At 32.5% G+C, this 22,990-nt stretch overlaps 1 long non-coding RNA gene across 1 annotated transcript; it reads left to right on the top strand.

Moving 5' to 3' along the window:
• Positions 1–137: 137 nt before the first annotated feature.
• On the top strand, positions 138–15,813 carry LOC143244644 (uncharacterized). The gene is made up of 4 exons (XR_013025268.1): positions 138–1,252; positions 2,478–2,755; positions 13,725–13,981; positions 15,706–15,813. It is a non-coding gene; the product is annotated as an uncharacterized LOC143244644 (long non-coding RNA).
• The last annotated feature ends 7,177 nt before the right edge of the window (positions 15,814–22,990 follow it).

Genomic DNA, 22,990 nt, shown 5'->3' with positions numbered 1-22,990 from the left:
CAGTAAATAGAACCAATCGGAATCAATGTTTAAAGCCGCCAATGAAATTCATTTTAGACAAGATAGCAACAAGAAGTACACGCAGGCCTCTCAAGGTCATAGTGTTTAAGACCTGACACAAAATTGATTGTTCTCTGATTACACTATGTAACAAAAACTTTGTTCCTGGATAGTATGTATTGTTTTTTAATTGCTTATGTTGTAAAAGTACAGTAAATGGCCATTATTCCTTTCAAACGTTGCTTTTGTGGCTTGGATAATGAAATTTAGAAATTAACTTATTTTCTATGTAAAAACAGACAAATTTCCACATTTTCATTTACACAGGGTGTAAACAAAACAACAGATGAATCAAGATTTACATGTATTTGTACTGAAGTTAAACAAAAAGTTTAGAAGTGAGTAGTTTTTCGAGATTTGTGACTTTTATTATTTCGTTATACGCTCCTTGGTAATGGCGTTCAAAGTCCAGTATATCTTGTTGAAAACGCTCGCCTTGCTCCTCTGAGTATGCTCCCATGTTCTCCTTGAATTTATCAAGATGAGCGTCAAGGATATGGACTTTCAGGGACATCCTGCTGCCCGTTTTGCAGTAGTTTTTACCAGAGCCTCAAACAGTTCCACGTAATTTTCGGCCTTGTGATTGCCCAAGAAACTCCAAATCACTGCGACAAAGCTACCCCAAGCTTTTTCCCTTCTTACTGAGCTTCTTGAGAAATTCTGTGCACTTTAGTATCTTCTCTATTTGTGTTCCAACGAAGACATCAGCTTTGAACTTTGCCTCAGACAGTTTGGAGAAGAAGTCTTGAAGGTACTTGAAGGCAGCAGACTTCTTATTAAGAGCTGTGAAAAATTGTTTCATAAGACCCAGTTTTATGTACAATGGTGGGAACAACACCTTCTGAAGGTCCACTAGTGGTTCAAATTTCACATTATGCCTCCTTACAGAGAAATGTGTCCTTTGTAACTAGTGCTTCCTGTTGTAGTGCGCTGCGGTTTCTATGCTGTCCCAAAGGTAAAGATAACAGAGAAACTTGGTAAAGCCTGCTTGAAGACCCATCAGGAATGCCCCCATTTTGAAGTATCCGATAACCTCTCACTCGTACTCATCATACTTCAAGGCTTCTAACAAGGTCTTGACGCTGTTGTATTCCTCTTTGAGGTGCACCGAATGAGCCAGGGAAGAGACGGGTACTTATTCCCGTTATGGAGCAACACAACGTCGAGACTTCACACATCAAACAATAGTTGGGTAAGAAAAGAAAAGGTTCATTCACCTTTTGAAAACTCTGGGAGTTACAGGGTATCTTGTATTTGTGTTAAAATTGTGTGGATGTGTTTTCTTATAACAAAACCACATCAGTCAATCTGCTCATTCAACCAAGGGGAAGTATTAAAACTGATTCTTGAAGACGCGTGTTCTTCTATTATCATAAATAGTTAAACCTTATCAGACATGATGATAGTTTGTGGTAACCAACGGCTTTATGATTATTAAAAACCGATAACTCGAAAGTGCGTATAAATAAATCGATACGCTCAAAGTAAATACCTTACTAAAAGGTCTGTGTATTTGTTGTGTTAACATATATCTGGAATAATTCTAAACATAAACTAGACAGTATCGTTTATACAACGTGCAATATTTTAGGAAGGAAATAAACTCTTCCAATACTGAAGTAGTGATGTTTGTGTGTTTTCTTATAGCAAAGCCACATCGGTTATCTGCTGAGGGGAATCGAACCCCTGATTTTAGCGTTGTAAATCCGTACGCAGGGGTGATCATAATGTAATTTGTAAGAAAGTAGAGGAATCAGCTAAAGTCAAATAAAATAGTTGTTGTGGAGATAAAATACATAAAAGAAAACAATAATAAACTGTTGCAATCTTTTACATAAAAATAATTTTTCGTTACACATAAAACATACGTGATCACTCGTATATAAGTTCTTGAAATTGTTTAAGTAAGTTAAACCTGGAATTCCAAAATATTTTTGTAAATAAGCGTTTTCTCTTGAAAAAAAATGAAATGCTTTGACAAAGTGAAAATAAATATTGAAAGATTCGTACTTTTATCATAGGAAACTTAATAAATCTATCTAATTTTTATTCACAATATAAGGTAACGGTATATCATCTTACAAAATAATTAAGTTTATAGTTTGAAATTATTTGTTTACTAGAGATAAGAACAAATACACAATTAAAAGAACAGTATAATTTGTACGGAAGATTAATAATATATATAAATATATATATATCTGAGTGAATGTAATTACATTTTAATGAAGTTAAGTAAACGAAATCACAAGAAAAGACTGCTTTAAAACAGCAAATCTAAACCTCTGACTAATTATATTAGTTTGTTATAATTTATAAAACAAGTCGAAACAAGAATAAATGAATAAAAAAAGCTTAACTAATTGAAAAGATTCAAGGGTACAAGTAATAACGTGGGATTATAAAATATATCCTAGGTTTTGGAGGTGACTGTGGAAGTAAAACCTACATTGTGGTGGGGATACACCGTCTATCTCTCTGAACCTACATACGCCAGTCTCACATAAGAAATGCAAGAGTAACATTAAATATATGAATAGAAATTAGGAGAGCGAGATATGGGTGCCCACAACATCCCACATCTATATCACCCTTCACTGCCTGCAGACAGTTGTGGGAAGATGACTGTTTTACCAACTAAAGAAGAAAAAATTAATTAAAAGAAAATAAGGAAATAAGATACAACCATTTGGTGGTAAGTAACGTTAACTTCAAAAGGTAAATTTTCAACTTACTTTAATGTGTATTGTATGAAATGAAAACAACCACACGTGGAGAGTTTGAGATTAGTTTAAATGTGTGATATAAAATAACAAAGCAACGTGTAATACTGATGATATACAAAGAATATTCGTTGCTAGACAGAAAAATGTTCAATAACTCAGTGTCACGCTTACCTATATATTTGTACAACTACAAAATTATTTTCGGTGCTAAAGCAATACGACACAGTTGATCACATGATACTTAATTTTCACTGACGACAACAATTAAAATGTATTTGTCATTTCCACGTCCTTGCACGTGTACTGAGTGCAAAACTATTATACATAAATATTTGGATTGAGGACATACTTATATTACAAAACCAATGTGTTGAATTAAATTATTTTTGTAAAACAATACGTTATCACACTCTATACAAACTGAACTAAAAGGACTAGATACAGATTATAATATAAAATAAGAATGGTTTTAATTCAAACAAACATTCTATGATATAGCGACGGTCTCTCACTACTAGACTGTTGAGTTAATAAATGTATTCATCTCTCGAGATATTATTATAATAGACATACATATATATTCTTCAGAAAACAAAAATGTTTAAAAGTTTTCATATCATATTAACGTTTTTTAACTTTAATGTGAAAGTTGTTTCTCCTCCTAAATTTTGAGTATTAGTTGTTAAGATAACCATCATTATCTCTTCCCGGGGCTAGAGGGAGTTCAGAGATCAGTATAAAAAACTGTCATTATTAGGGTACAAAGTTTGCACTTTCTTAGTAACATAAAAAACCTTCACAAGTACATTGGAACCTGAGATACAAAACTGTCTTATTTACTAAAGATTAGAAGAAGGAGAAAACATTTCAACAGTTTTGTCAAGCTGGGAATACCAGGACCTAAACTTAATTTGTTATTTGGAAACACGTGAGAACTGAAGATGTGATTTGTTGTCCATTAATTAAAATAAATTCATATATCTAACTAATAATTTTACTTTCTCACGAAGAAGACATTACAGTCTTGTTTAAAAGTTTAATGTCTTTATCTATTTAATGGAATTTAAACATAAAACTCACTTAATTAAATTAATTAACAATATTGCTTCCATAAATTAAGTGTTTCGTAAGGCTAAGGAGTAAATAAGATATTATGAAATAAGCATCTTCTCAAGGTAGCTGGTAAATAGTTTCGGTCATAGAAAGATTAGAGAAACTCTACACTTACACTCGCCAGAACCTGACTAATATTAACGTATTTCTTCCTTAACCTCGTTTTAACTATGTGTTTAATAAACATATATCAGTTAGAAATTTACACTCGCCAGAACCTGACTAATATTAACGTATTTATTCCTTTACCTCTTTTAAACTATGTGTTTAATAAACATATATCACTTAGACGGTTATATTAACTCTGTTTTTGAACAAATCAAATTATTTTTTACATTGGGATCAATTAGTTAAACTAATTAAGATTCTTAACAATTCTTAAAAACTGCGTATTTTTCCTGGCATCACTAGGTACAGAAACTACAATCTGGAAATTAGAAACCTAGGAGCCAATGGGAAGTGTCAGATATTTGATTGATTGATAAAGAACCTCAAACTATGAAGATAAAACTGCGACATTTAGATGAGTTTACCCAAGTGGAATTGTAAGAAATAGTCCCACACTACAGATAATCCGACTATACACAATTTCTATCAAAATATTTCAATGTAACGTGTTATCAGACTGTATTTATTTTTTACTGTCAGGCCGTACGACTACACTAACTTTCCTTACATTGAAGAAATATATATTAGTCAAATCTTCAGACGGCCAGCAAGGCCAAGCGTGTTAAGGCGTGCGACTCGTAATCTGAGGGTCGCGGGTTCGCATCACCATCGCACCAAACATGCTCGCCCTTTCAGGCGTGGGCATGTTATAATGTGACTGTCAATCTCACTATTCGTTGGTAAAAGATAGCCCAAGAGTTGGCGGTGGGTAGTGATGACTATCTGCCTTCCCTCTAGTCTTATACTGCTAATTTAGGGACGGCTAGCGCAGATAGCCCTCGAGTGGCTTTGTGCGTCATTCAAAAACAAAACAAACAAACAAAACTAACACTGAATATTGAATTTCAAAGAGATGACACTTTAGCTCTATCTGTAGGTAAAAATAAAAAGTAAACTAATTATCGGTTATATTGTTTTCATTTCATATAGTTTTTATGTTGATTTCCGTATTCCAGCTACTTCTTTGGTTGGTTTTTATAATATCGAGCAAAGCTACTCAAAGGTTTTCTGCGCTTGTGATCTCCAATTTAGCAGTGTAAGACTAGAAGGAAGGCAACTAATTATCTACCCCACCGCCAACTCTTGGGCTACTCTTTTACAAACGAACAGTGGGACTGACCGTCACATTGTAACGTCCCCACGACTGAATGAGCGAGCATGTTAGGTGTGACGGAGGTTCGAACCTACGACTCTCGGATTACGAGTCAAGCGCCTTAACAACCTTCCTATACCGGGCCCTACTTGTTTCGAATTAAACCAGTTTTGGTGGTGATGGATCTCGACCTGTTAAAACAAAACTAGGTTTTTATGTATCGACCAGTAAGGATTGTTTTGTACTCGTGTGCTCTTCGTTAAATGTTTATTAAAATGTAAATGTAATTAATGACATATCATGTTTCAAAACTTTTACACAAAGTTTCTCTTTCAATCGAAACCTGTCATTGTTTCATTAAATATTACTATAACGTAAGAACATTTGACAAACCCAGTTTAAAACTACGCCAAATTTATTACAAAATATAATTTATATCGTTTTTTTCTGTAAAATCTCTTACCAAATTGTGATCAATTATATTAAGAACTGATGAGGAAATTTATTTGAGTAACAGTTTGTATACATATTATTTCTTACAGCTCGTGTTGTTAAATATTCTAGTATTAGTGACACTGGTTGTATGTGGTTATATGTAAACAATCAACAGTGTGTTCAGTAGTGAAATAATTGAGTATTGTGATTTTATTCCAGGTATTTATTTTACATTGTGTTTTATCATTGGATTTGTCGGAATATTTTCCAATTTGATCCATCAAGAAAACGTAGTGATCCTATTAACCCAATTATATCTTTCCTGCGTGGAATTAGCCCCTTCTTTACCCCTCTAAATGTTTTAAATACACTGATTTCATATTTGATTATTTGAATAATTTTCAGTTTGAAGTGGTCAATCTTTTTGTCACGCAATAAAATATGAAGTTTGTTTGTTTTAATTTCGCGCAAAGCTACTCGAAGGCTATCTGCGCTAGCCGTCCCTAATTTAGCAGTGTAAGGCTAGAGGAAAAGCAGCTAGTCATCACCACCCACCGCCAACTCTTGGCTTACTCTTTTACCAACGAATAGTGGGATTGACCGTCACATTATAACGCCCCCTCGTCTGGAAGGGCGAGCATGTTTGGTACGACTGGGATCTGAACCCGCGACCATCGGATTACGAGTAGAACGCCTGAACACTCTTGGCCATGCTGGGCCCCAAAAACCTGGACATTCTGTGAAATGAAAAAAGGATACTTTTGACTAGTAAGTTTTGTTCAATTATTGTAAAATATCGAGCTTTACTGAAAGATAACTACACTGACTTGTAGTGTTCATGAGATGTGAGTGTTTATAGAAGTTTGCTTGTACTTTATCACAAAGCTACACCATGGGCTATCTGTACTATTTGTAGAAGTAACTTAGCAGAATATTATCGTGAAGGATTGTTTAATGCTTCAGATAATAATGACCTTTGACTCTATGAACCTGTTTCTTTTCGCTTATTTAGTTTGATATAGTTTAAAGTTATGTTGAAAAGAGTACGTCATAAATATCAGATTTTATGTTGGAACAGAAGTTATATTTAGGAACAAAACCAAAGAATTACAAATTACTGAAATTGAACATTTAAGTATTCCTGATAGGAACAGTAGCTGTATGGAAAGAAAAAGTAAAATATGTATAAAATGTTCGTTATTTTCTGAATAATGAACCGTTAAATATCGCAGACAAAATAAGTCATAAGATAATGAATATTTGTCTTTTAGGGTAAATTATTACTATGTAGATGGCAGCATCTACAATCTAGGTTTTATTGTTTCCTGTCACTGAACAATAATGCTATAGAAAATACCAGTATAAAAAGAAAGTCCAATGAGTATTATATATACCACATTAGATACAGGACTCTTAAAACGATCATGGCACTCATACATCAAGTATGATTGGTAAGACAACAATGACTTTCATATTTAATTATAACTCGTAGATGGAAGGAATAACACGATGTAGGGGCCCGGCATGGCCAGGCGTGCGACTCGTAATCTGAGGATGCGAGTTCGCATCCCCGTTGCGCCAAACATGCTCGCTTTTTCCGCCGTGGGGGCGTTATAATGTGACGGTCAATCCCACAATTCGTTGGTAAAAGAGTAGCCCAAGAGTTGGCGGTGGGTGGTGATGACTGCCTGCTTTCCCTCTAGTCTTACTTACACTGCTAAATCAGGGACGGCTAGCACAAATAGCCCTCGAGTAGCTTTGTGCGAAATTCAAATCTGAGGGTTGCGGGTTCGCATCCCCGTCGCACCAAACATGCTCGACCTTCCAGCCGTGGAGGTTATAAAGTTACGGTCAATCTCACTATTTATTGGTAAAAGAGTTGTCCAAGAGTTGGCGGTAAGTAGTGATGTCTAGCTGCCTTCCCTCTAGTCTTACACTGCAAATTTTGGGAAGCTAGCATAGATAGACCATGAGTAGCTTTGTGCGAAATTCAAAAACAAACAAACAAACAAAGAGAACGTGATTCCAATAGGGAACGAAGGTTATAAAAACTACAGATGTGAAGCAACAGAACACGATTCCAATATGGAACGAAGGTTATAAAAACTACAGATGTGAAGCAACAAAACACGATTCCAATAGGGAACGAAGGTTATAAAAACTGCAGATGTGAAGCAACAGAACACGATTCCAAGAGGGAACGAAGGTTATAAAAACTACAGATGTGAAGCAACAGAACACGTTTCCAATAGAAAACGAAGGTTATAAAACTAGAGATACAAAACTCTTCACCAATAAGAAAAATCTAATCAACCACCGTATAAGCACTAATGTTCAGCTTGTAATCACGATAATCCAGTCACAGTAAAATCACACTTCAACACGATGTTGTTTATATGGAAACATGGTCTAATCTTAAGCATCTATATAGACATGCTGCCAAACTGTTAATTTATTCATCAAATTAAAGTGTGTTCTAAATGTAACTTGTGTGTAACAAAACTTAATGTTACTGAAAAGATCAACAAAACTTTATGTTCACGAAATGTTTTGAACATTTGAAATGTTGCATTAAACTTATTGAAACAATAGGTGTATCAAGCTTTCATTAGGTGTGGGCTTCACATTCTTTAAAATACGTTACTTTTATGAGAACATTTCTCCTAAAATGTTCCTTCATAATATTTAAGGTGACTGACATTTTCATGTAATGTAAAGTATACCATCTGACGAACATTTCCTTCTATAAAACTAAAAATATTCTCTCAAGAACATTATTGGAAATATAACTAAATATTTCTGTAATGTTGTAAAGGTTAATTAGTTTAGGTTTATCTGACGTATCAAAGGACAATAGTTTCGTGTCCTCCAAATTTCTCTCTGACATACCACTCGTCAATATTTTGGTCTACGAACTTTTTCTATGATGTAGGAAAGGTTAATTGCCAATGTGTCAGCTCAAATAACATAACATCTGGATTATAATATTTGTTTGCTAAGAGATGTAGTCTGTTGTATTTATATAAGAGTAACATATCACACGTAAAAATACATACTTAAAAATACATATATAATCCTCTACATAGCAATGTATTCAATTATTAAGACATGTGGTTAAGTATTTAATGAGCTATGTCAGAGCTTCTATACGATAACAAAGGAAACCTAAGTTACCATTTGCATCGCTTATATCTCGATAGTCAATATTTCGGTTACCATACCAACGTATGCAAGGTGATAATTGTGATTCACTCTCTCCTTCGACATTATATAACGTATATAACGTAATGTATAACTGTATGCAAGATTCAGCCAACGTAATAATTATGGTGTTATCTTAACACAATGAATTTTAATAAAGATTTATAATTGCATAATTCATATTATTTGTGGAAGAAAGGACAACTGTTCACTGTACATGGGAAAGTCATGTAGGTGTAAATTATACTAAATATCCTTATCTTCATATAAACAAGTCATATCAGATGAAATTCTTAAATAATTATCTCATAAATTAAGAATCACAAAGTCCTTTCCGTATAACAGTATATAAGAAACCTTCGTAATCACTTACAGTTACAATGACCTAATCTAGGTATCACAACCAAGAGCATTAGAAACAACACTTTAACTTGATGATTGAAATGAACAGAGACAAATATAGTTTCAATTTTATTTTCAGTATTCAACTGGAATGGATTATCATGGTTGAAATAACACTTTAATTTAGTGATTGAAATGAACAGAGACAAATATAGTTTGAATTTTATTATCAGTATCCAGCTCAAATGAATTATCATGGTTAAAATAACACTTTAACTTAGTGATTGAAATCCATGATCACAATCTTCAGTTCATTTAAAATTTATTTCACCTTTAGTCAGTGCCTAAAATGATCCAGAAATCTTTAATAAATTGGATGTTATCCAATAATTATATAACCTAGGAGACTACAGATCTATCATTTATAAATCCTACCAACCTCTGACAGCTGTTTTGATGTCAGTAACTAACCATCTCTCAACGTGCTGTGGTTTGATTTGCCTAGTAAGTTAGGCACAGAAATGATTCGTACTTTGACAAAGAGTGAAATTCTATCAGTACTGGGACTTACTTGACCCACTTTTCTCTCAGCCCACATGCCTTATGTTGCACTGTCAAAAGAGAAGATATACAACATTTCACATACCTTAAACATTCTTAAACTTAAACAATAAATGATTTTACAGCACATGGAAACTTATTTACCATCTCTCAACATACTGTGGTTTCTATTATTGGTTAATTTTGTTTGTTTGTTTGTTTGTTTGATTTGAATTTTCGCGCAAACCTACTCGAGGGCTATCTGCGCTAGCCGTCCCTAATTTAGCAGTGTAAGACTAGAGGGAATGCTGCTTGTCATCACCACCCACCGCCAACTCTTGAGCTGCTCTGTTACCAACGAATAGTGGGACTGGCCGACACACTATAACGTCCCCACGGCTTAAAAAGCAAGCATGTTTGGTGCGACAGAGATTCGAACTCGCGATCCTCGGATTACGAATCGGACGCCTTAATACAATTGGTCATGCCGGGCCATGATTGGTTAATTATTGACATCAAAACTGTTAAATAAGTTTCTATGTGTTGTTAGTTCATTTATTGGTTAATTTTAAGAATGTTTATGGTCTGTGAATTAAGCACAAAGCTATACAATGGGCAACCTGTGCTCTCTGCTCATTACGGGTATCGAAACCCGGTTTCTAGCTGTATGAGTCCACAGACATACTGCTGTTCCACTAGGGGGGTTCTATGATTGGTCAGTAAAAATGAATATATTCAAAAAATATATTTTACTCGCTGATGCAATGTGATAGTTACCTGCCCCTGATATTTGGGTATTTGTCTTTATGTTCTTCTACAGAACGGAAACCAAACAAAAAGTAATTAAGTATACATTCGTGTAATTTTTAAGTTAATTGTCTGTTTAACACACATTGCTTTAAAATAATCAAAACAATAAATGTTATGGTAACAATAAAGCACTTTTCTTTGACACATCAAATGAAAGTTAAATCACACCTAGTGTAAAAATATGAAAACCAAAGTAAATAAATATTACAAATATATTTAATTACCAGTCATATACCTATAAAACAAAATCCTGCTAGGACTCAAGTTAACAGCTAAATTTCACTGTATTAGAGGAAACATTCCACTTGTTGGTAACAGATAGAAGATTGGAAGTGTAGATCAGAGTGTCTAACAGATTTCACAAATGTTATAAAAATTACTTCTCCTGTCAATTTTTACATTTAAGACTATTCATAATGATCAAATGTCTGTTCGTCACAAAACCTAAAAGTTCATGCATATTCATAAGCAATAAATTCAGTGTTCATAATTCTGATATGTAACAAAACCACCATCATCCTGATATCCTCCTGTAAAAACTCCTTAAATGTTAAAAATCAATTTAGCGTTTCCATTTTAACTATGAAATTTGCTGTTCATATTTATGAGAATGTGGTCACATAATTTTATCTGTTATTCAAACTCCACAATATACTAATGTAGGTATTTTTAGTGTTTAAACTGCACACAAATGGACACTAGACATATAAAGCAACAAATAATTTTATAATTCCCTTGTTCATATCAAAATATCAACAAAAATATTCACAAGTTTCTTAGTCCACAGTCAGTATTACATATCAAGACATAAATGTTTAAGTTCAATTTATATAAAAAATGATTTAATTGTTTAGTATTTTGTATTATAGATTTGTCCAACAATAATGTTATGCACCTTGTTTTCTTTTTTGTAAAGCTTCTATAGGTCTTTTTTTCTTTCTTCTGATAAAATTCTCTGTCAATTAGCATGCTGTCATCTAGTTATGGCCAATACCTTGTTGTTTTGCTTTTAGTTAAAAAATCAAATTTCTTCTTTTAAAATGAAGACTCATTTTCATCAACATCCCATGAGCTTATTGCAGGTTACATACAAAGCCATAATAAAATCTGAAAACTATTGTTTAAACTCACTTACATTTACTGCTTCCACCATATCTGAAGGTAACCCAATCCAAAAACTAACCTTTATCTTACAAAAACAAAATTGTCTTAGCTGAAGATTACTCCAGCTCTTCTGTGAGTTTATATTTGTATCCGTTAGTCTTATCACTACACCAACACTACCCATCTTCTTAACAATCTTGAGCAACTCAATCAAAGTGCCTTTAACCACAAACAGTTCCACGAATCGTAGACTGTCATGGTAGGACAACTTTTCCACTTCAATTATGATTTTGTAAATTGTTTCCCGAAATTCAATGTTCTTCTTAAGATAAGGAGTAAAAGATTGAACAGAATGCTCCATATATGGCCAAACTGGTGGACCTATACAATGAAATTATAACCTCTTTGGACATGTATTCAATATTTCTACAGATACAACCTAAAATGCTATTTGCACTACCATTAGAACTGCCTAATACTGTGTAAAATGATCTCATTCTGTAGTAATTTTAAAACAGCTGCAACATCTTTGGGTTTGTGAATTGTATGTGGTTCATATAAAGTCTTTTCTTTTCTGGAAGACCTTTTTGCTCATCTGTGTGTTAGCATCATCACTCAATTGAGCATGCACTCTCCATTGCGAGTTGACCACAAGTTCTAAATGGCTACCCGTAAGAGATATTTCTCTTGTAAAAGAAGTGACAATAACACAAAGAATATGACAAGCACAGTTAACTAGACTTTTCAGAAAGGAATACATTAAATTCTGTCTTTGTCTCAAGACAAGGAAAAAGTAAAAAAAATGGTAAAAAACACTTTGTCTGTAGTCTTGGCAAAAACCACGGTCTCTTTAGTCTCTAGCAGTTGGAATAATGCTATTTGTGCCACTGACAAATTCCCTTTTGATAAGGACAACTGACCTGATGATAAGTAAATGTTACGTAAAGGAAAATTTATTGGTAGGTAAGTCAGTAGCACTGGCAATAACATATTGTTTAGATGACTTATGAGACCTACTGATACATTTACATCACAACACTGTTAAGATTATTCCCGTCGATATTATACTTATAAAATAACTTATAAGATAAGTTAACTTATCTGACACATGGGGATTCAATGTGGCTTTGCTATAAGAAAACATACACATCTTTGTTTTAGTAATTTTAGTACAATCTCTATTTAACAACGACTAGGATCATTACTAAAGTTAGCACTAGATGGCAGGATGGCATTGGTGATCACTTATGTACTTGTAACTAATCCCATGACATTCCAAAAGTAATTTGTCACAAAGTGAGTTTGAAAAAAAAAACACTGAAAATATTGTCTTGAAGTATTTGGTTATTTTGAATACTTAACAAAACAATTATTTATTAAACAAATAATATGAGATCAGTAAAATTAATCAAGTTTTCTCTTGAAAAAAAATTATAAAATTTGACTCAAGAACTTGTCCAGTACGTTCTCGTTATAGAATGTTGTCTCTGTTCGTTTACCTTATCCTAAACAATAACTATTAAATGAAACCTATATTTGGTCTGGTTTAAATTTCGCGTAAAGCTACACGAGAGTTACCTGCACTAACCCTCCATAGTTTAGCAACGAAACACTAGAGGGAAAGCAGTTAGTCATCACCAGCTACTGCCAACTCTTGGGCTACTCTTTTACCAACGAATTGTTGTATTGATCGTCACATTATAACACACATACATGAAAGAAAGGACGAGCATGAATTATAAGATGGAGATTCGAACTTGCGACCTACAGATTGATAGTCGAGATCTTGTAACTGTAAAGTGATATTTCTTTTGAGACACTTAGAGAAAACAAGCACTCAGATTTCATAACTGTCTTCATTATTTGAGTGGTCTACAACAGCTACGATATAATTGCAATGTGTATTGCGCTAATCTTGTTTATCAAAATTATGTTATGTTAATATGATGTCAAACGAGATGAAGTAAACATCTTTGGGAGGTTAATTTTGATTTTCGAGAACCTTGATGTATTAATGGTCTAATCTAATTTGTGTTTGCTGAAGATGTAAGTAAAATATCGTATTTTGTGTGTGATAAAAGTATTCGTTATCAAATTTATATTGTTGTGAGTTTTAACTTTCTCTTTTTCAGTTGGGGTTTTGCAGTCGCGGAAGACACGTCACAGATAAGCCATCTTGTAACTTTGTGATTGATAAGAACCAAACGAAACCTTTTCAGAAATATATGTATCTAATGATGTGCTATTGAAACGCAACACACTAAGTTTTACATCAATAAATCGTTGGGCACACACCGAATATTATTTATCCTAGAAATGATGCACAGATGGGCTTTTTTATGGCTTGTACCTAGAATAACGAAATTGCACAAACTTTGTTATCTGCCCGGTGAGTTATTGTTGTAAAACCTATTATTTCATCTTCATTGTGCATCAATACCTGATGATAATGAAAGCGTGTCGAAACGTTGTACAATAGTTACTTGTAATAAGTTTCCTTTCCTGATCCATATTCGAGCCGTCTGCTTATTTTAAGTAAAACTCATGATGACATAAATTCCATAATTCGTGGAAGACAAATAAAAGTTTTCTTTGCTATCAACTTTAAAGAATACGTAATGGTCATTTTTGCTTTCAGATGTTGTAAATCTATATTCACAGTTTGTACGTTTCCTTCGGTATATTTATATCTTTTAGTTTTGATAATTAATTATTAGTTTTGCAGTATTTATGGTCTAAAATATGTTGTTTGATCATAATGGTTTTCATGAAGGAATGTGTCTGTAGTAATAATTTGTTCACTTTCACTCTTCTATAATTCAACATAAAATTATCTCAACAGCATAGATACATTTTAAGTCTTTAAACTTATAGAATTACCTCAACAACATAAATACATCTTAAGTCGTTAAACTTATAGAATTATCTCAACAAAATAGATACATCTTAAGTCCTTAAACTTATAGAATTACTTCAACAACACAGATACATCTCAAGTCTTTAAACTTGTAGAATTACCTCAACAACATAGATACATCTTAAGTTCTTAAACTTATAGAATTACTTCTACAACACAGATACATCTTAAGTCCTTAAACTTATAGAATTACCTCAACAACATAGATTCATCTTAAGTCCTTAAACTTATAGAATTACCTCTACAACACAGATACATCTTAAGTTCTTAAACTTATAGAATTACCTCAACAACATAGATACATCTTAAGTCCTTAAACTTATAGAATTACCTCTACAACACAGATACATCTAAAGTCCTTAAACTTATAGTTGACTGGTCTTTAATTTTCCTGAGACGAGAGAGGATTGTTGTTTATTATTAAGTAGAAAGCTGCACAAGTACCTGTCTGTGGTACGTTGAAAACTAAGTTTTTGAAACTATCTATCTGAAATTACAGTACTATGCAAAAGTGTTAGGACAGACAAGAGAATATTTTTCATTCTTTTCATTCCATGGGTCTAATTCTTAAATGCCATTTGATAATATAAATTTCAATACTATGACAATGTATCACTGGTCTCTGATGAGTGAACCAGAGTGAGAATACAAACTGTTCTTTAGAACTCCAATATACGTGTACTAAGGATTCTGCTTCAATGAACATAGTGATCAAATTTAGAATCTGATATAGCCGTCTTAACTATATAGAAAGAAGCTAGCAATGAGCTAGTATATTCTAGAATAAATCAATTTTATAACGCACTACAAATAAACTTTGATGTAAACAGTGTTTAACAATATGCATATTAAGTTTTGTTGTTATTTCACAGCTCAAAATATATAAGATATTAATGTCCCTTTCAGTCACTTATAAGTAGACACTTTCCACAAATTAATTTTATACATAAGTAGACTATTTATCTATATTTTACGTACAATATAGAATTATTTCTAAGTATAGCAGAGAGTTCATATAAATGCTTTACGTGATACTAGTTCGACTCTCCAACAAACTACTGCAGAATTGAAATGCTTCCTTAACACTGTCAAGCACACTCTAGACTGTGAGACAGAAACAGGTAAATTTGACAATAAGATAGGAGTAGGTAGAACATCTAAACTCAATGATACTGATGTTAAGTATCTTTATGCAGCCTTCAGGACAGAAGGAAGACTACCACTGATCTCAAGCATGAGATAAACAGTCATGTACCAAATGACAGACAAGTGTCCAGTTCTACAGCATCAGGAAGACTCAACAAGAATGGAATATACGATCATGTAGCAGATTAAAAAACCTTTAAACCTTTACTTAAATACATGAATATTGTCAACAGAATGAAATTTGCTTAAAAGTATTAAAACTGGACTGTTGATGTTGTGAAAGTGAATTGTGGATGAATGAATTCAAATTTTAAAAATATTCAAATCCCAGGTTGCACCTCCTGTAGAAGAAACGTGAAAGATACTTACCACAATGCATAGAAGCTTGAAGGAGGTAGTATGGTGGTTTGGGACGGTTTGTCTCCTGAGGAGACAGGATATATTTACAAAACAGATAGAGTAATGGACCACGATAAATACCGTAAAATACTAGTACGTTATGGTACACCCAGTGGTTTGCGGTTTTATGATAAAGAATTCTTATACTTTTCCGTTCTAGAATGTCAAACAGCCTAAAATTGGGTTAAGCTGTAACTTAGATTTAGAAGATAAATAAATGTCGATATGTATCCACTTTATAATACTTACGAACAAGATTGATTCGCACAGTTTTTTTCATAACAATATTATATTTTAATATACAAACAATAATACAATTTACAATAACAGTTATTAGAAATAATGATCGACGTACAACCGTTTTGCAAACTTAAAAACATTATCAAGCTTTATATCTGGTCTGAAGCTGAGACCACTGAGTCTCACTGAGGATTCACGATGAGCGAGTTAATTTCGAGTCGACAGGGAGTTAACTAGCTCTACGTTCTTCGCCAATCACACGTTGAGTTTTTCACCGCTGAAATATGAATCTGCAGAAGTTAAACGGTTTGAAATGGTTGAAATCTATAAACGTTCCTGGTCAAATATCTGAAGTTCCTGATTAATAAGCGGTAACCACAATTATAGCTTCTAAAGTTTATAATATATCATCTGTAGCAAACTAACACGTCTTAGAACGTCGTGTAGATTACATTTATAGGCGTGAAGAGTGTATCTCGAAATTGCGATTTACGCAGCAGTATAAATAATACACCATTACTTACGTAAATACATAAGATGTTGATTCTTGCACTGAGAATCTTCTACAACTTTAGTAAATAAAAAAGAATTTCACAATACAGGTTTAACACTATATATTAAAAATATATAGTTCTAAATATCTGTATGAAAACATCGATATTGAAATAGATATATAAGAGTAAATCCGTCACACAACCCAAAACATTCATCCAAATTATACACACATTACTTAGCTAACAAAAGGAGCTACTATAGTCATTCAAACCCAATTTTAACGCAATTGTGCAGATCTGGGTTTTGATACATCAAAACTTAACAAATCAAAAGTTTCTTCCAATGATCTTTCATCGGGGTGTATTAGAGACGTTTGTAGTAAATTATACATTATTTAACAACTTTTCAGATTAGAAAAGCCTACATTGTTTAACAATTTCTCGGCTTAAAGAATCTATATTATTTATCATCTTTTCAGATTATAGTGTTTTACATTATTTATCGTTTCTTTAGATTAGAGAAACCTACATTGAAGAAATATTACCGATGGATAACTGTTGTTGTTTTATGAATTAAGCACAAAGTTACACAATGGGCTATCTGTGCTCTGCCCACCACGTGTATCGAAACCAGGTTATTAGCGTTGTAAGTCCGCAGACATACCGCTGAGCCAATGGAAGGGGCCCGATAGATAACTGAACAGTTCAATTATTATTCAGTAAAATCAAGCTTGAGATGTTATTTTTATCAGACATAATTTATCTAGCACGTAACGTAAAAGGTGTTGATGTCTCTTTCAAGCACTTATAAGCAGATATTTTATGTTTCAGATAGTATGTAGGATCTGAAGTTGTTTATTCTTAAAAAGACTCAGAAATGAACGTTTAGCAACTGTTTACAACTGGGCTTTTCTCAAATTGCAACGGTGTGTTAGACGAGTTTTAATATTCAAAAAGTTGGTCATTCGAAATGTGTCTTTGTTCCTTTTTTGAGTTGCTTCATGTGGAACCCTAGGGCACTAATCGTGTAGCCCACCACGGGTATCGAAACAAGGTTTTTGGCGTTGTAAGTCCGCGGACATTCCGCTGAGCTACTGGGGGAGAAAGGAACCGTAGTTATTCAACAAAAACTATAGATTAAAGGAAAGTGACTTAGAAAATACAGATCAGAGACAAAGTGAGTTAGCCAAAGAAAATAATTTGAAATTATTTGCATTTGAAATGCATGGTTATAAGTTACTAAAAAGGAACTGAGTAGTCGAGAGAGGAAAATAGTGTCTCTATATGTAAAGTGTGAGTTATATCCTCTTGAAGTTGAAAATATTATCACAAGTAACAGCAGAAAGACTAAAACTACTTGGGTATCTATTAGTGGATATTAAAAGCATAATCTCTTAGCAGGAATTTGTTACAGATACAAGATGAACCTGATGAAACTATTGAGAAACTTTACAGTGAGATTCAGATTTCAGCTGTTAATGAAGACGTAATTATGGGTGATTTTAATTTCAAACATGTCCACTGGGAAATGCTAGAGTCAAGCCATGATGAAGAAAGTTATCCAGGAACTGTTCAAGGTGTATTTCTCCACAAAATTGTTCAAAGGACGTACTAGAAATAATCATATTTAAGATTTATTGGTAACTTCCAATATAAAAATGGTTTGAGAACGTATAAATTGGGGTAACACCAAGGTACATTGCTGTATTGGATTTCCTGTTTTTCTGCATACGGAAATTAGGATAAACGATATTTTGGTCCCAAATTAAAAAAAAAAAATAAATGTTGAAGTGATGCAACAAGAATTATCTGTTGTAATTTGGTCAGCTGACATAACTGAAGACAGCGAACAAATGTGAATTTTTTAAAGAAACATTTTTTTAAATATATAACAAAAATATATTCCATGCAAACATTTTTTAATATTCAAGAGAAATATATTCCATACAAACATTTTTAATATTCAATAGAAATATATTCCATACAAATACGTTTTAAATATTCAATAGGAATATATTCCATACAAACATTTTAATATTCACCAAAAACATATTCCATACAAACATTTTTTAATATTTGATAGTAACATATTCCATTCAAACGTTTTTATAATATTCAACAGAGATATATTTCATACAAACATTTTTTTTAATATTCAACAAAAATATATTCCATAGAAACATTTTTTTAAATATTCAACGGAAATATATTTCATACAAACATTTTTTAATGTTCAACAGCGATATATTCCATACAAACATTTTTTTAATATTCAAGAGAAATATATTCCATACAAACATTTTTTAATATTCAATAGAAATATATTCCATACAAACATTTTTAATATTCAATAGAAATATATTCCATACAAACATTTTAATATTCAACAAAAATATATTCCATACAAACATTTTTTTAATATTCAACAGAAATATATTCCATACAAACATTTTTAATATTCAACAGAAATATATTCCATACAAGCATTTTTAATATTCAACAGAAATGTATTCCACACAAACATTTTTAATATTCAACAGAGATATATTCCATACAAACATTTTTTAATATTCAACAGAGATATATTCCATACAAACATTTTTTAAATATTCAAGAGAAATATATTACATACAAACATTTTTAATATTCATGAGAAATATATTCCATAGATAAAAATGGTAGCTGCAAATAAAAAACATGCAAAGGTTGTAGAAATAAAATAAAAAAAATATTACCTATATAAGTAATTTAAGGTAACTGGTTGTTTTTGTTTTCAGTTACGCACAAATATACACAATGGGCTATCTGTGCTCTGCCCACCACGGGTATCGAAACCCAGTTTTTAGTCTTGTAAGTCCGCAGACATACTGCTAAGCCACTGGAGAGCGAGTTAACTCGTATTATAAAAGATTTCGAATAATAGAAGATCAAATGAATTGGCAAAACAGGAACTTAGAACACCTAAAGTGATGTATGAAATTATTTGGCTGATAACATAAGATATAATATTAAGAATTTTTTTAAAAAGTGTATCAGGAATAAATACAGGAGATAGAACGTTTGAGGGGCGATAAAAGAGGCTTTTATCTGATGGCTATGAAATGGCTTGGTTATTTAATTCCAGCTTTTATTAATGAAGACTTAAGCAGTATTCCTCATATTGAAGAACTGATGAATGAAAACGAAGTTGAATAAGACAGTTGCATAAATTCTGAGCTTACTACAATAAAATTTGAGAGTTTAAAGAATGTTTAGACTTCTCGGCTAGGTAATATTTCTCCGCGGGTTTGAAAGGAGATCAAGGATTATATATGTGAACCACTTGCCAAAATTTTCGTCAGTCCTTGAATAGTCGACAAGTACCAACAGATTGAAAATTAGGTAATGTCGGTACTCTCTTCAAAAAGTTTTAAATGAATTATAGGTTTATTAGTTTTGCGACGGTTGTGGAAAAATTTTTGAAACGTCTGAGAAAAAGTACTTCAAAGTCATTGAATAAAGTTTACAGTTTCATCAGACAGCCAAAATATTTTCAATAAGGAAAAATTTTTCCTTACAAATCTCTGATATGTTTTCAAAATGTTACTGCATATGTAGACGAGAGTAAAGGTGTGAATTTGGTGCATCTGTATTTTCGTAAGCATTTGATAAAGTCTCACATAGAACTTATCTCTGTAAATGTGACGGATAAGTTAACTAATTGGATAAAAGAGTGGCTTAACTGAAGAAAGCAGAGGGTTGTTGTAAGTGGAGTTTATTCAGACTAGATCGGTGTTGCAAGTGGTGTATCTCAGCGCTCAGTTTTCTAACCATTGTTCTTTTGATTTACATTAATTACATAGATGAGGGAATAATTAATAAATTATTTAAATATGATGATATCAAGGTTTTAGGTGTTGGTGGCTGTGAAGAGAATATTGCTGTGTTAGAAAATAAGTTAGGTTATTTAATGAGTTCCACAAATAAATGACGGATGGTTTTCATTATAATGAATGGAAGACCCTGTATGTGAGGTATCATGAGTGAATAATTGTATTTTTAGGAGAATAACCTCAACTGTATTATTAAAGAAAGGATTTTGGGGTAATGATTGCTTTTTCTTGAAGCCATCCAAGAAGTGTGGTTTTGCTAGTGGTAAGGCAAATAGGATTTTAAATTATATTTACAGAAATATTGAATACAAGTGTAAAAATGTGTATGATTTAGTTGTATAGGTCGTTGGTTAGATCATACATGAAGAATTGTGTTCAGTCTAGGGCTTCTTACCATATGAAACACACAGAATTATCGGAAAAGGTTCAGAGAAGGGTCATTGAAATGGTACTTGGAGTGGAGTGGTTAACATAGGAAGAAAGATTAAGATACTTAAATTGTTTTCTCTTGGAAAAATAAAGATAAAGTGGCCTGATTGAAGTGTTTAAGACTGTAAGAGGAATTGATGATACTGTTTTATTCACACTTTTCGTACTTAAGATTGAGAAGTACAGAACTAAAGGACACAAATATAGATTTAGACAAGGTATAGGACGTCTTCAACTAAGACAACTTTATTTTTCAAATTTCGTTGTTTTGTCGTTTTGAATTAAGCACAAAGCTACTCAATGGGCTACCTGTGTCTGCCTACCACGGGTATTGAGCCCCGGTTTTTAGCATTGTAAGTCTGCAGACATACCGCTGAACCACTGGGGGGGCTATTTTTCAAATAGACTGGATCGCCTATGGAATGGGTTGTCTTTGAATCTTGTGAAAATAGTAAATTTGGTTGAGTTCAAAAGAAAACTTGATAGATATATAAATAGCAAGAGCTGGATTTAATATTTTCAGTTTTAGTTTAGGATGGGATAACCAATATGGACCAAGTCCATTTTCTCCCTAAAGATTATTTTATCTCTCACTATTTTGTCTTTATGCTGTTCGTAATTGACTTCTATTGTTCTTGATAAAATATTGTAAATGATACATGTTATTTTATAATTTTATAGTTTTTAGAAACTTGAATAGTCTTACTACAGGCGAATGATGCTATTAGGTGGATTGCATTACTAAGTTTTAAAGGGAATGGTTTTATGACGATTCACTAAGCTCACAATGTTAATGGGGCTTTACTTCAGCCATATGGCCATATCAGGTATAACATCCATTTTTTGTTTCACTTTATAAATAAAAAAATTAAGTACAATTCACAAAGTTTGACATTCACGTAGGTTTACATACAGATCTTTTGTTTTCATTTATATATTTGATTATATTACTCGTACTTTACAAGTGTTATAATATTCTTCAGGAACGCATACAGATTTTTATCTTATGTTTAGAATTGTTATTTGTATATTACATATGTCTTACAAAAGCTGATAAAGTTTCTATAGACTGATTACAGCTTCTAGTTTCCTTACTCAAGCACACTTTTTTACAACATTTGTCATAAAAAGGATGCCTATTTAACTATCCTGTGTTTTCTTTCGTTTCTCATAATTCCATCCATATATGTATGATTTTTTATTGTTCTTGAAGAAATTAATGTCACTTACATAATTTTAACAGTATTTATATGTGTGGAAGATGTTATCGTTACCCAGGATACTGTTACTTTGGGGCACACAGTATTCTGAAGGATCATAATATATCTGTCGTTTAACTTCACATTATTTTTTTAAAAAATCATATATTATATTTAGTAATTTACATTACACACTTTTATATTCTTGGAAAATTCTAATTTAACTTCTGTGTATGTTTTCATTTTGTTACAAATAAATATGACAGAAGAATGATGTGCTGTTTGACTTCACTGTTATTTAAAATAACAATATTTATCATTCACTTGATGTATTTCTCATAAAACTTTGACATAAACCTCTGTCTGATGTTAACATTGTTGCTTGTTAGGAAGTACAAAGGTCACTCATGTGATCACTCATAGAAACAGAGCAGGCACTGACGTTCAGACGGGTGTCGTCATCATCTCCAGAGGCATTATTGTTTGGCTTCACATCGATGAACTATGGTGGCACGTATATCAACACTCTCTCTGTCTTAAATCTTTAATAGCAAAACACCCTCTGACGATACTTCCTGGAATTATGACGTAATTTTTTTTCTGATGACTTTATTCTTTGTGGGGTTTATAATTCCATTTTCTCCACCTCTCTTCCTAACATCTAAGATGGACGTTCATGTAACACCCTCTGGCGTCGTGCCG

The sequence above is a fragment of the Tachypleus tridentatus genome, chromosome 1 (genome assembly GCF_004210375.1).
Source record: "Tachypleus tridentatus isolate NWPU-2018 chromosome 1, ASM421037v1, whole genome shotgun sequence".
NCBI classification, from domain to species: domain Eukaryota; kingdom Metazoa; phylum Arthropoda; class Merostomata; order Xiphosura; family Limulidae; genus Tachypleus; species Tachypleus tridentatus.
This window is presented reverse-complemented; position numbering and strand designations above follow the sequence as displayed.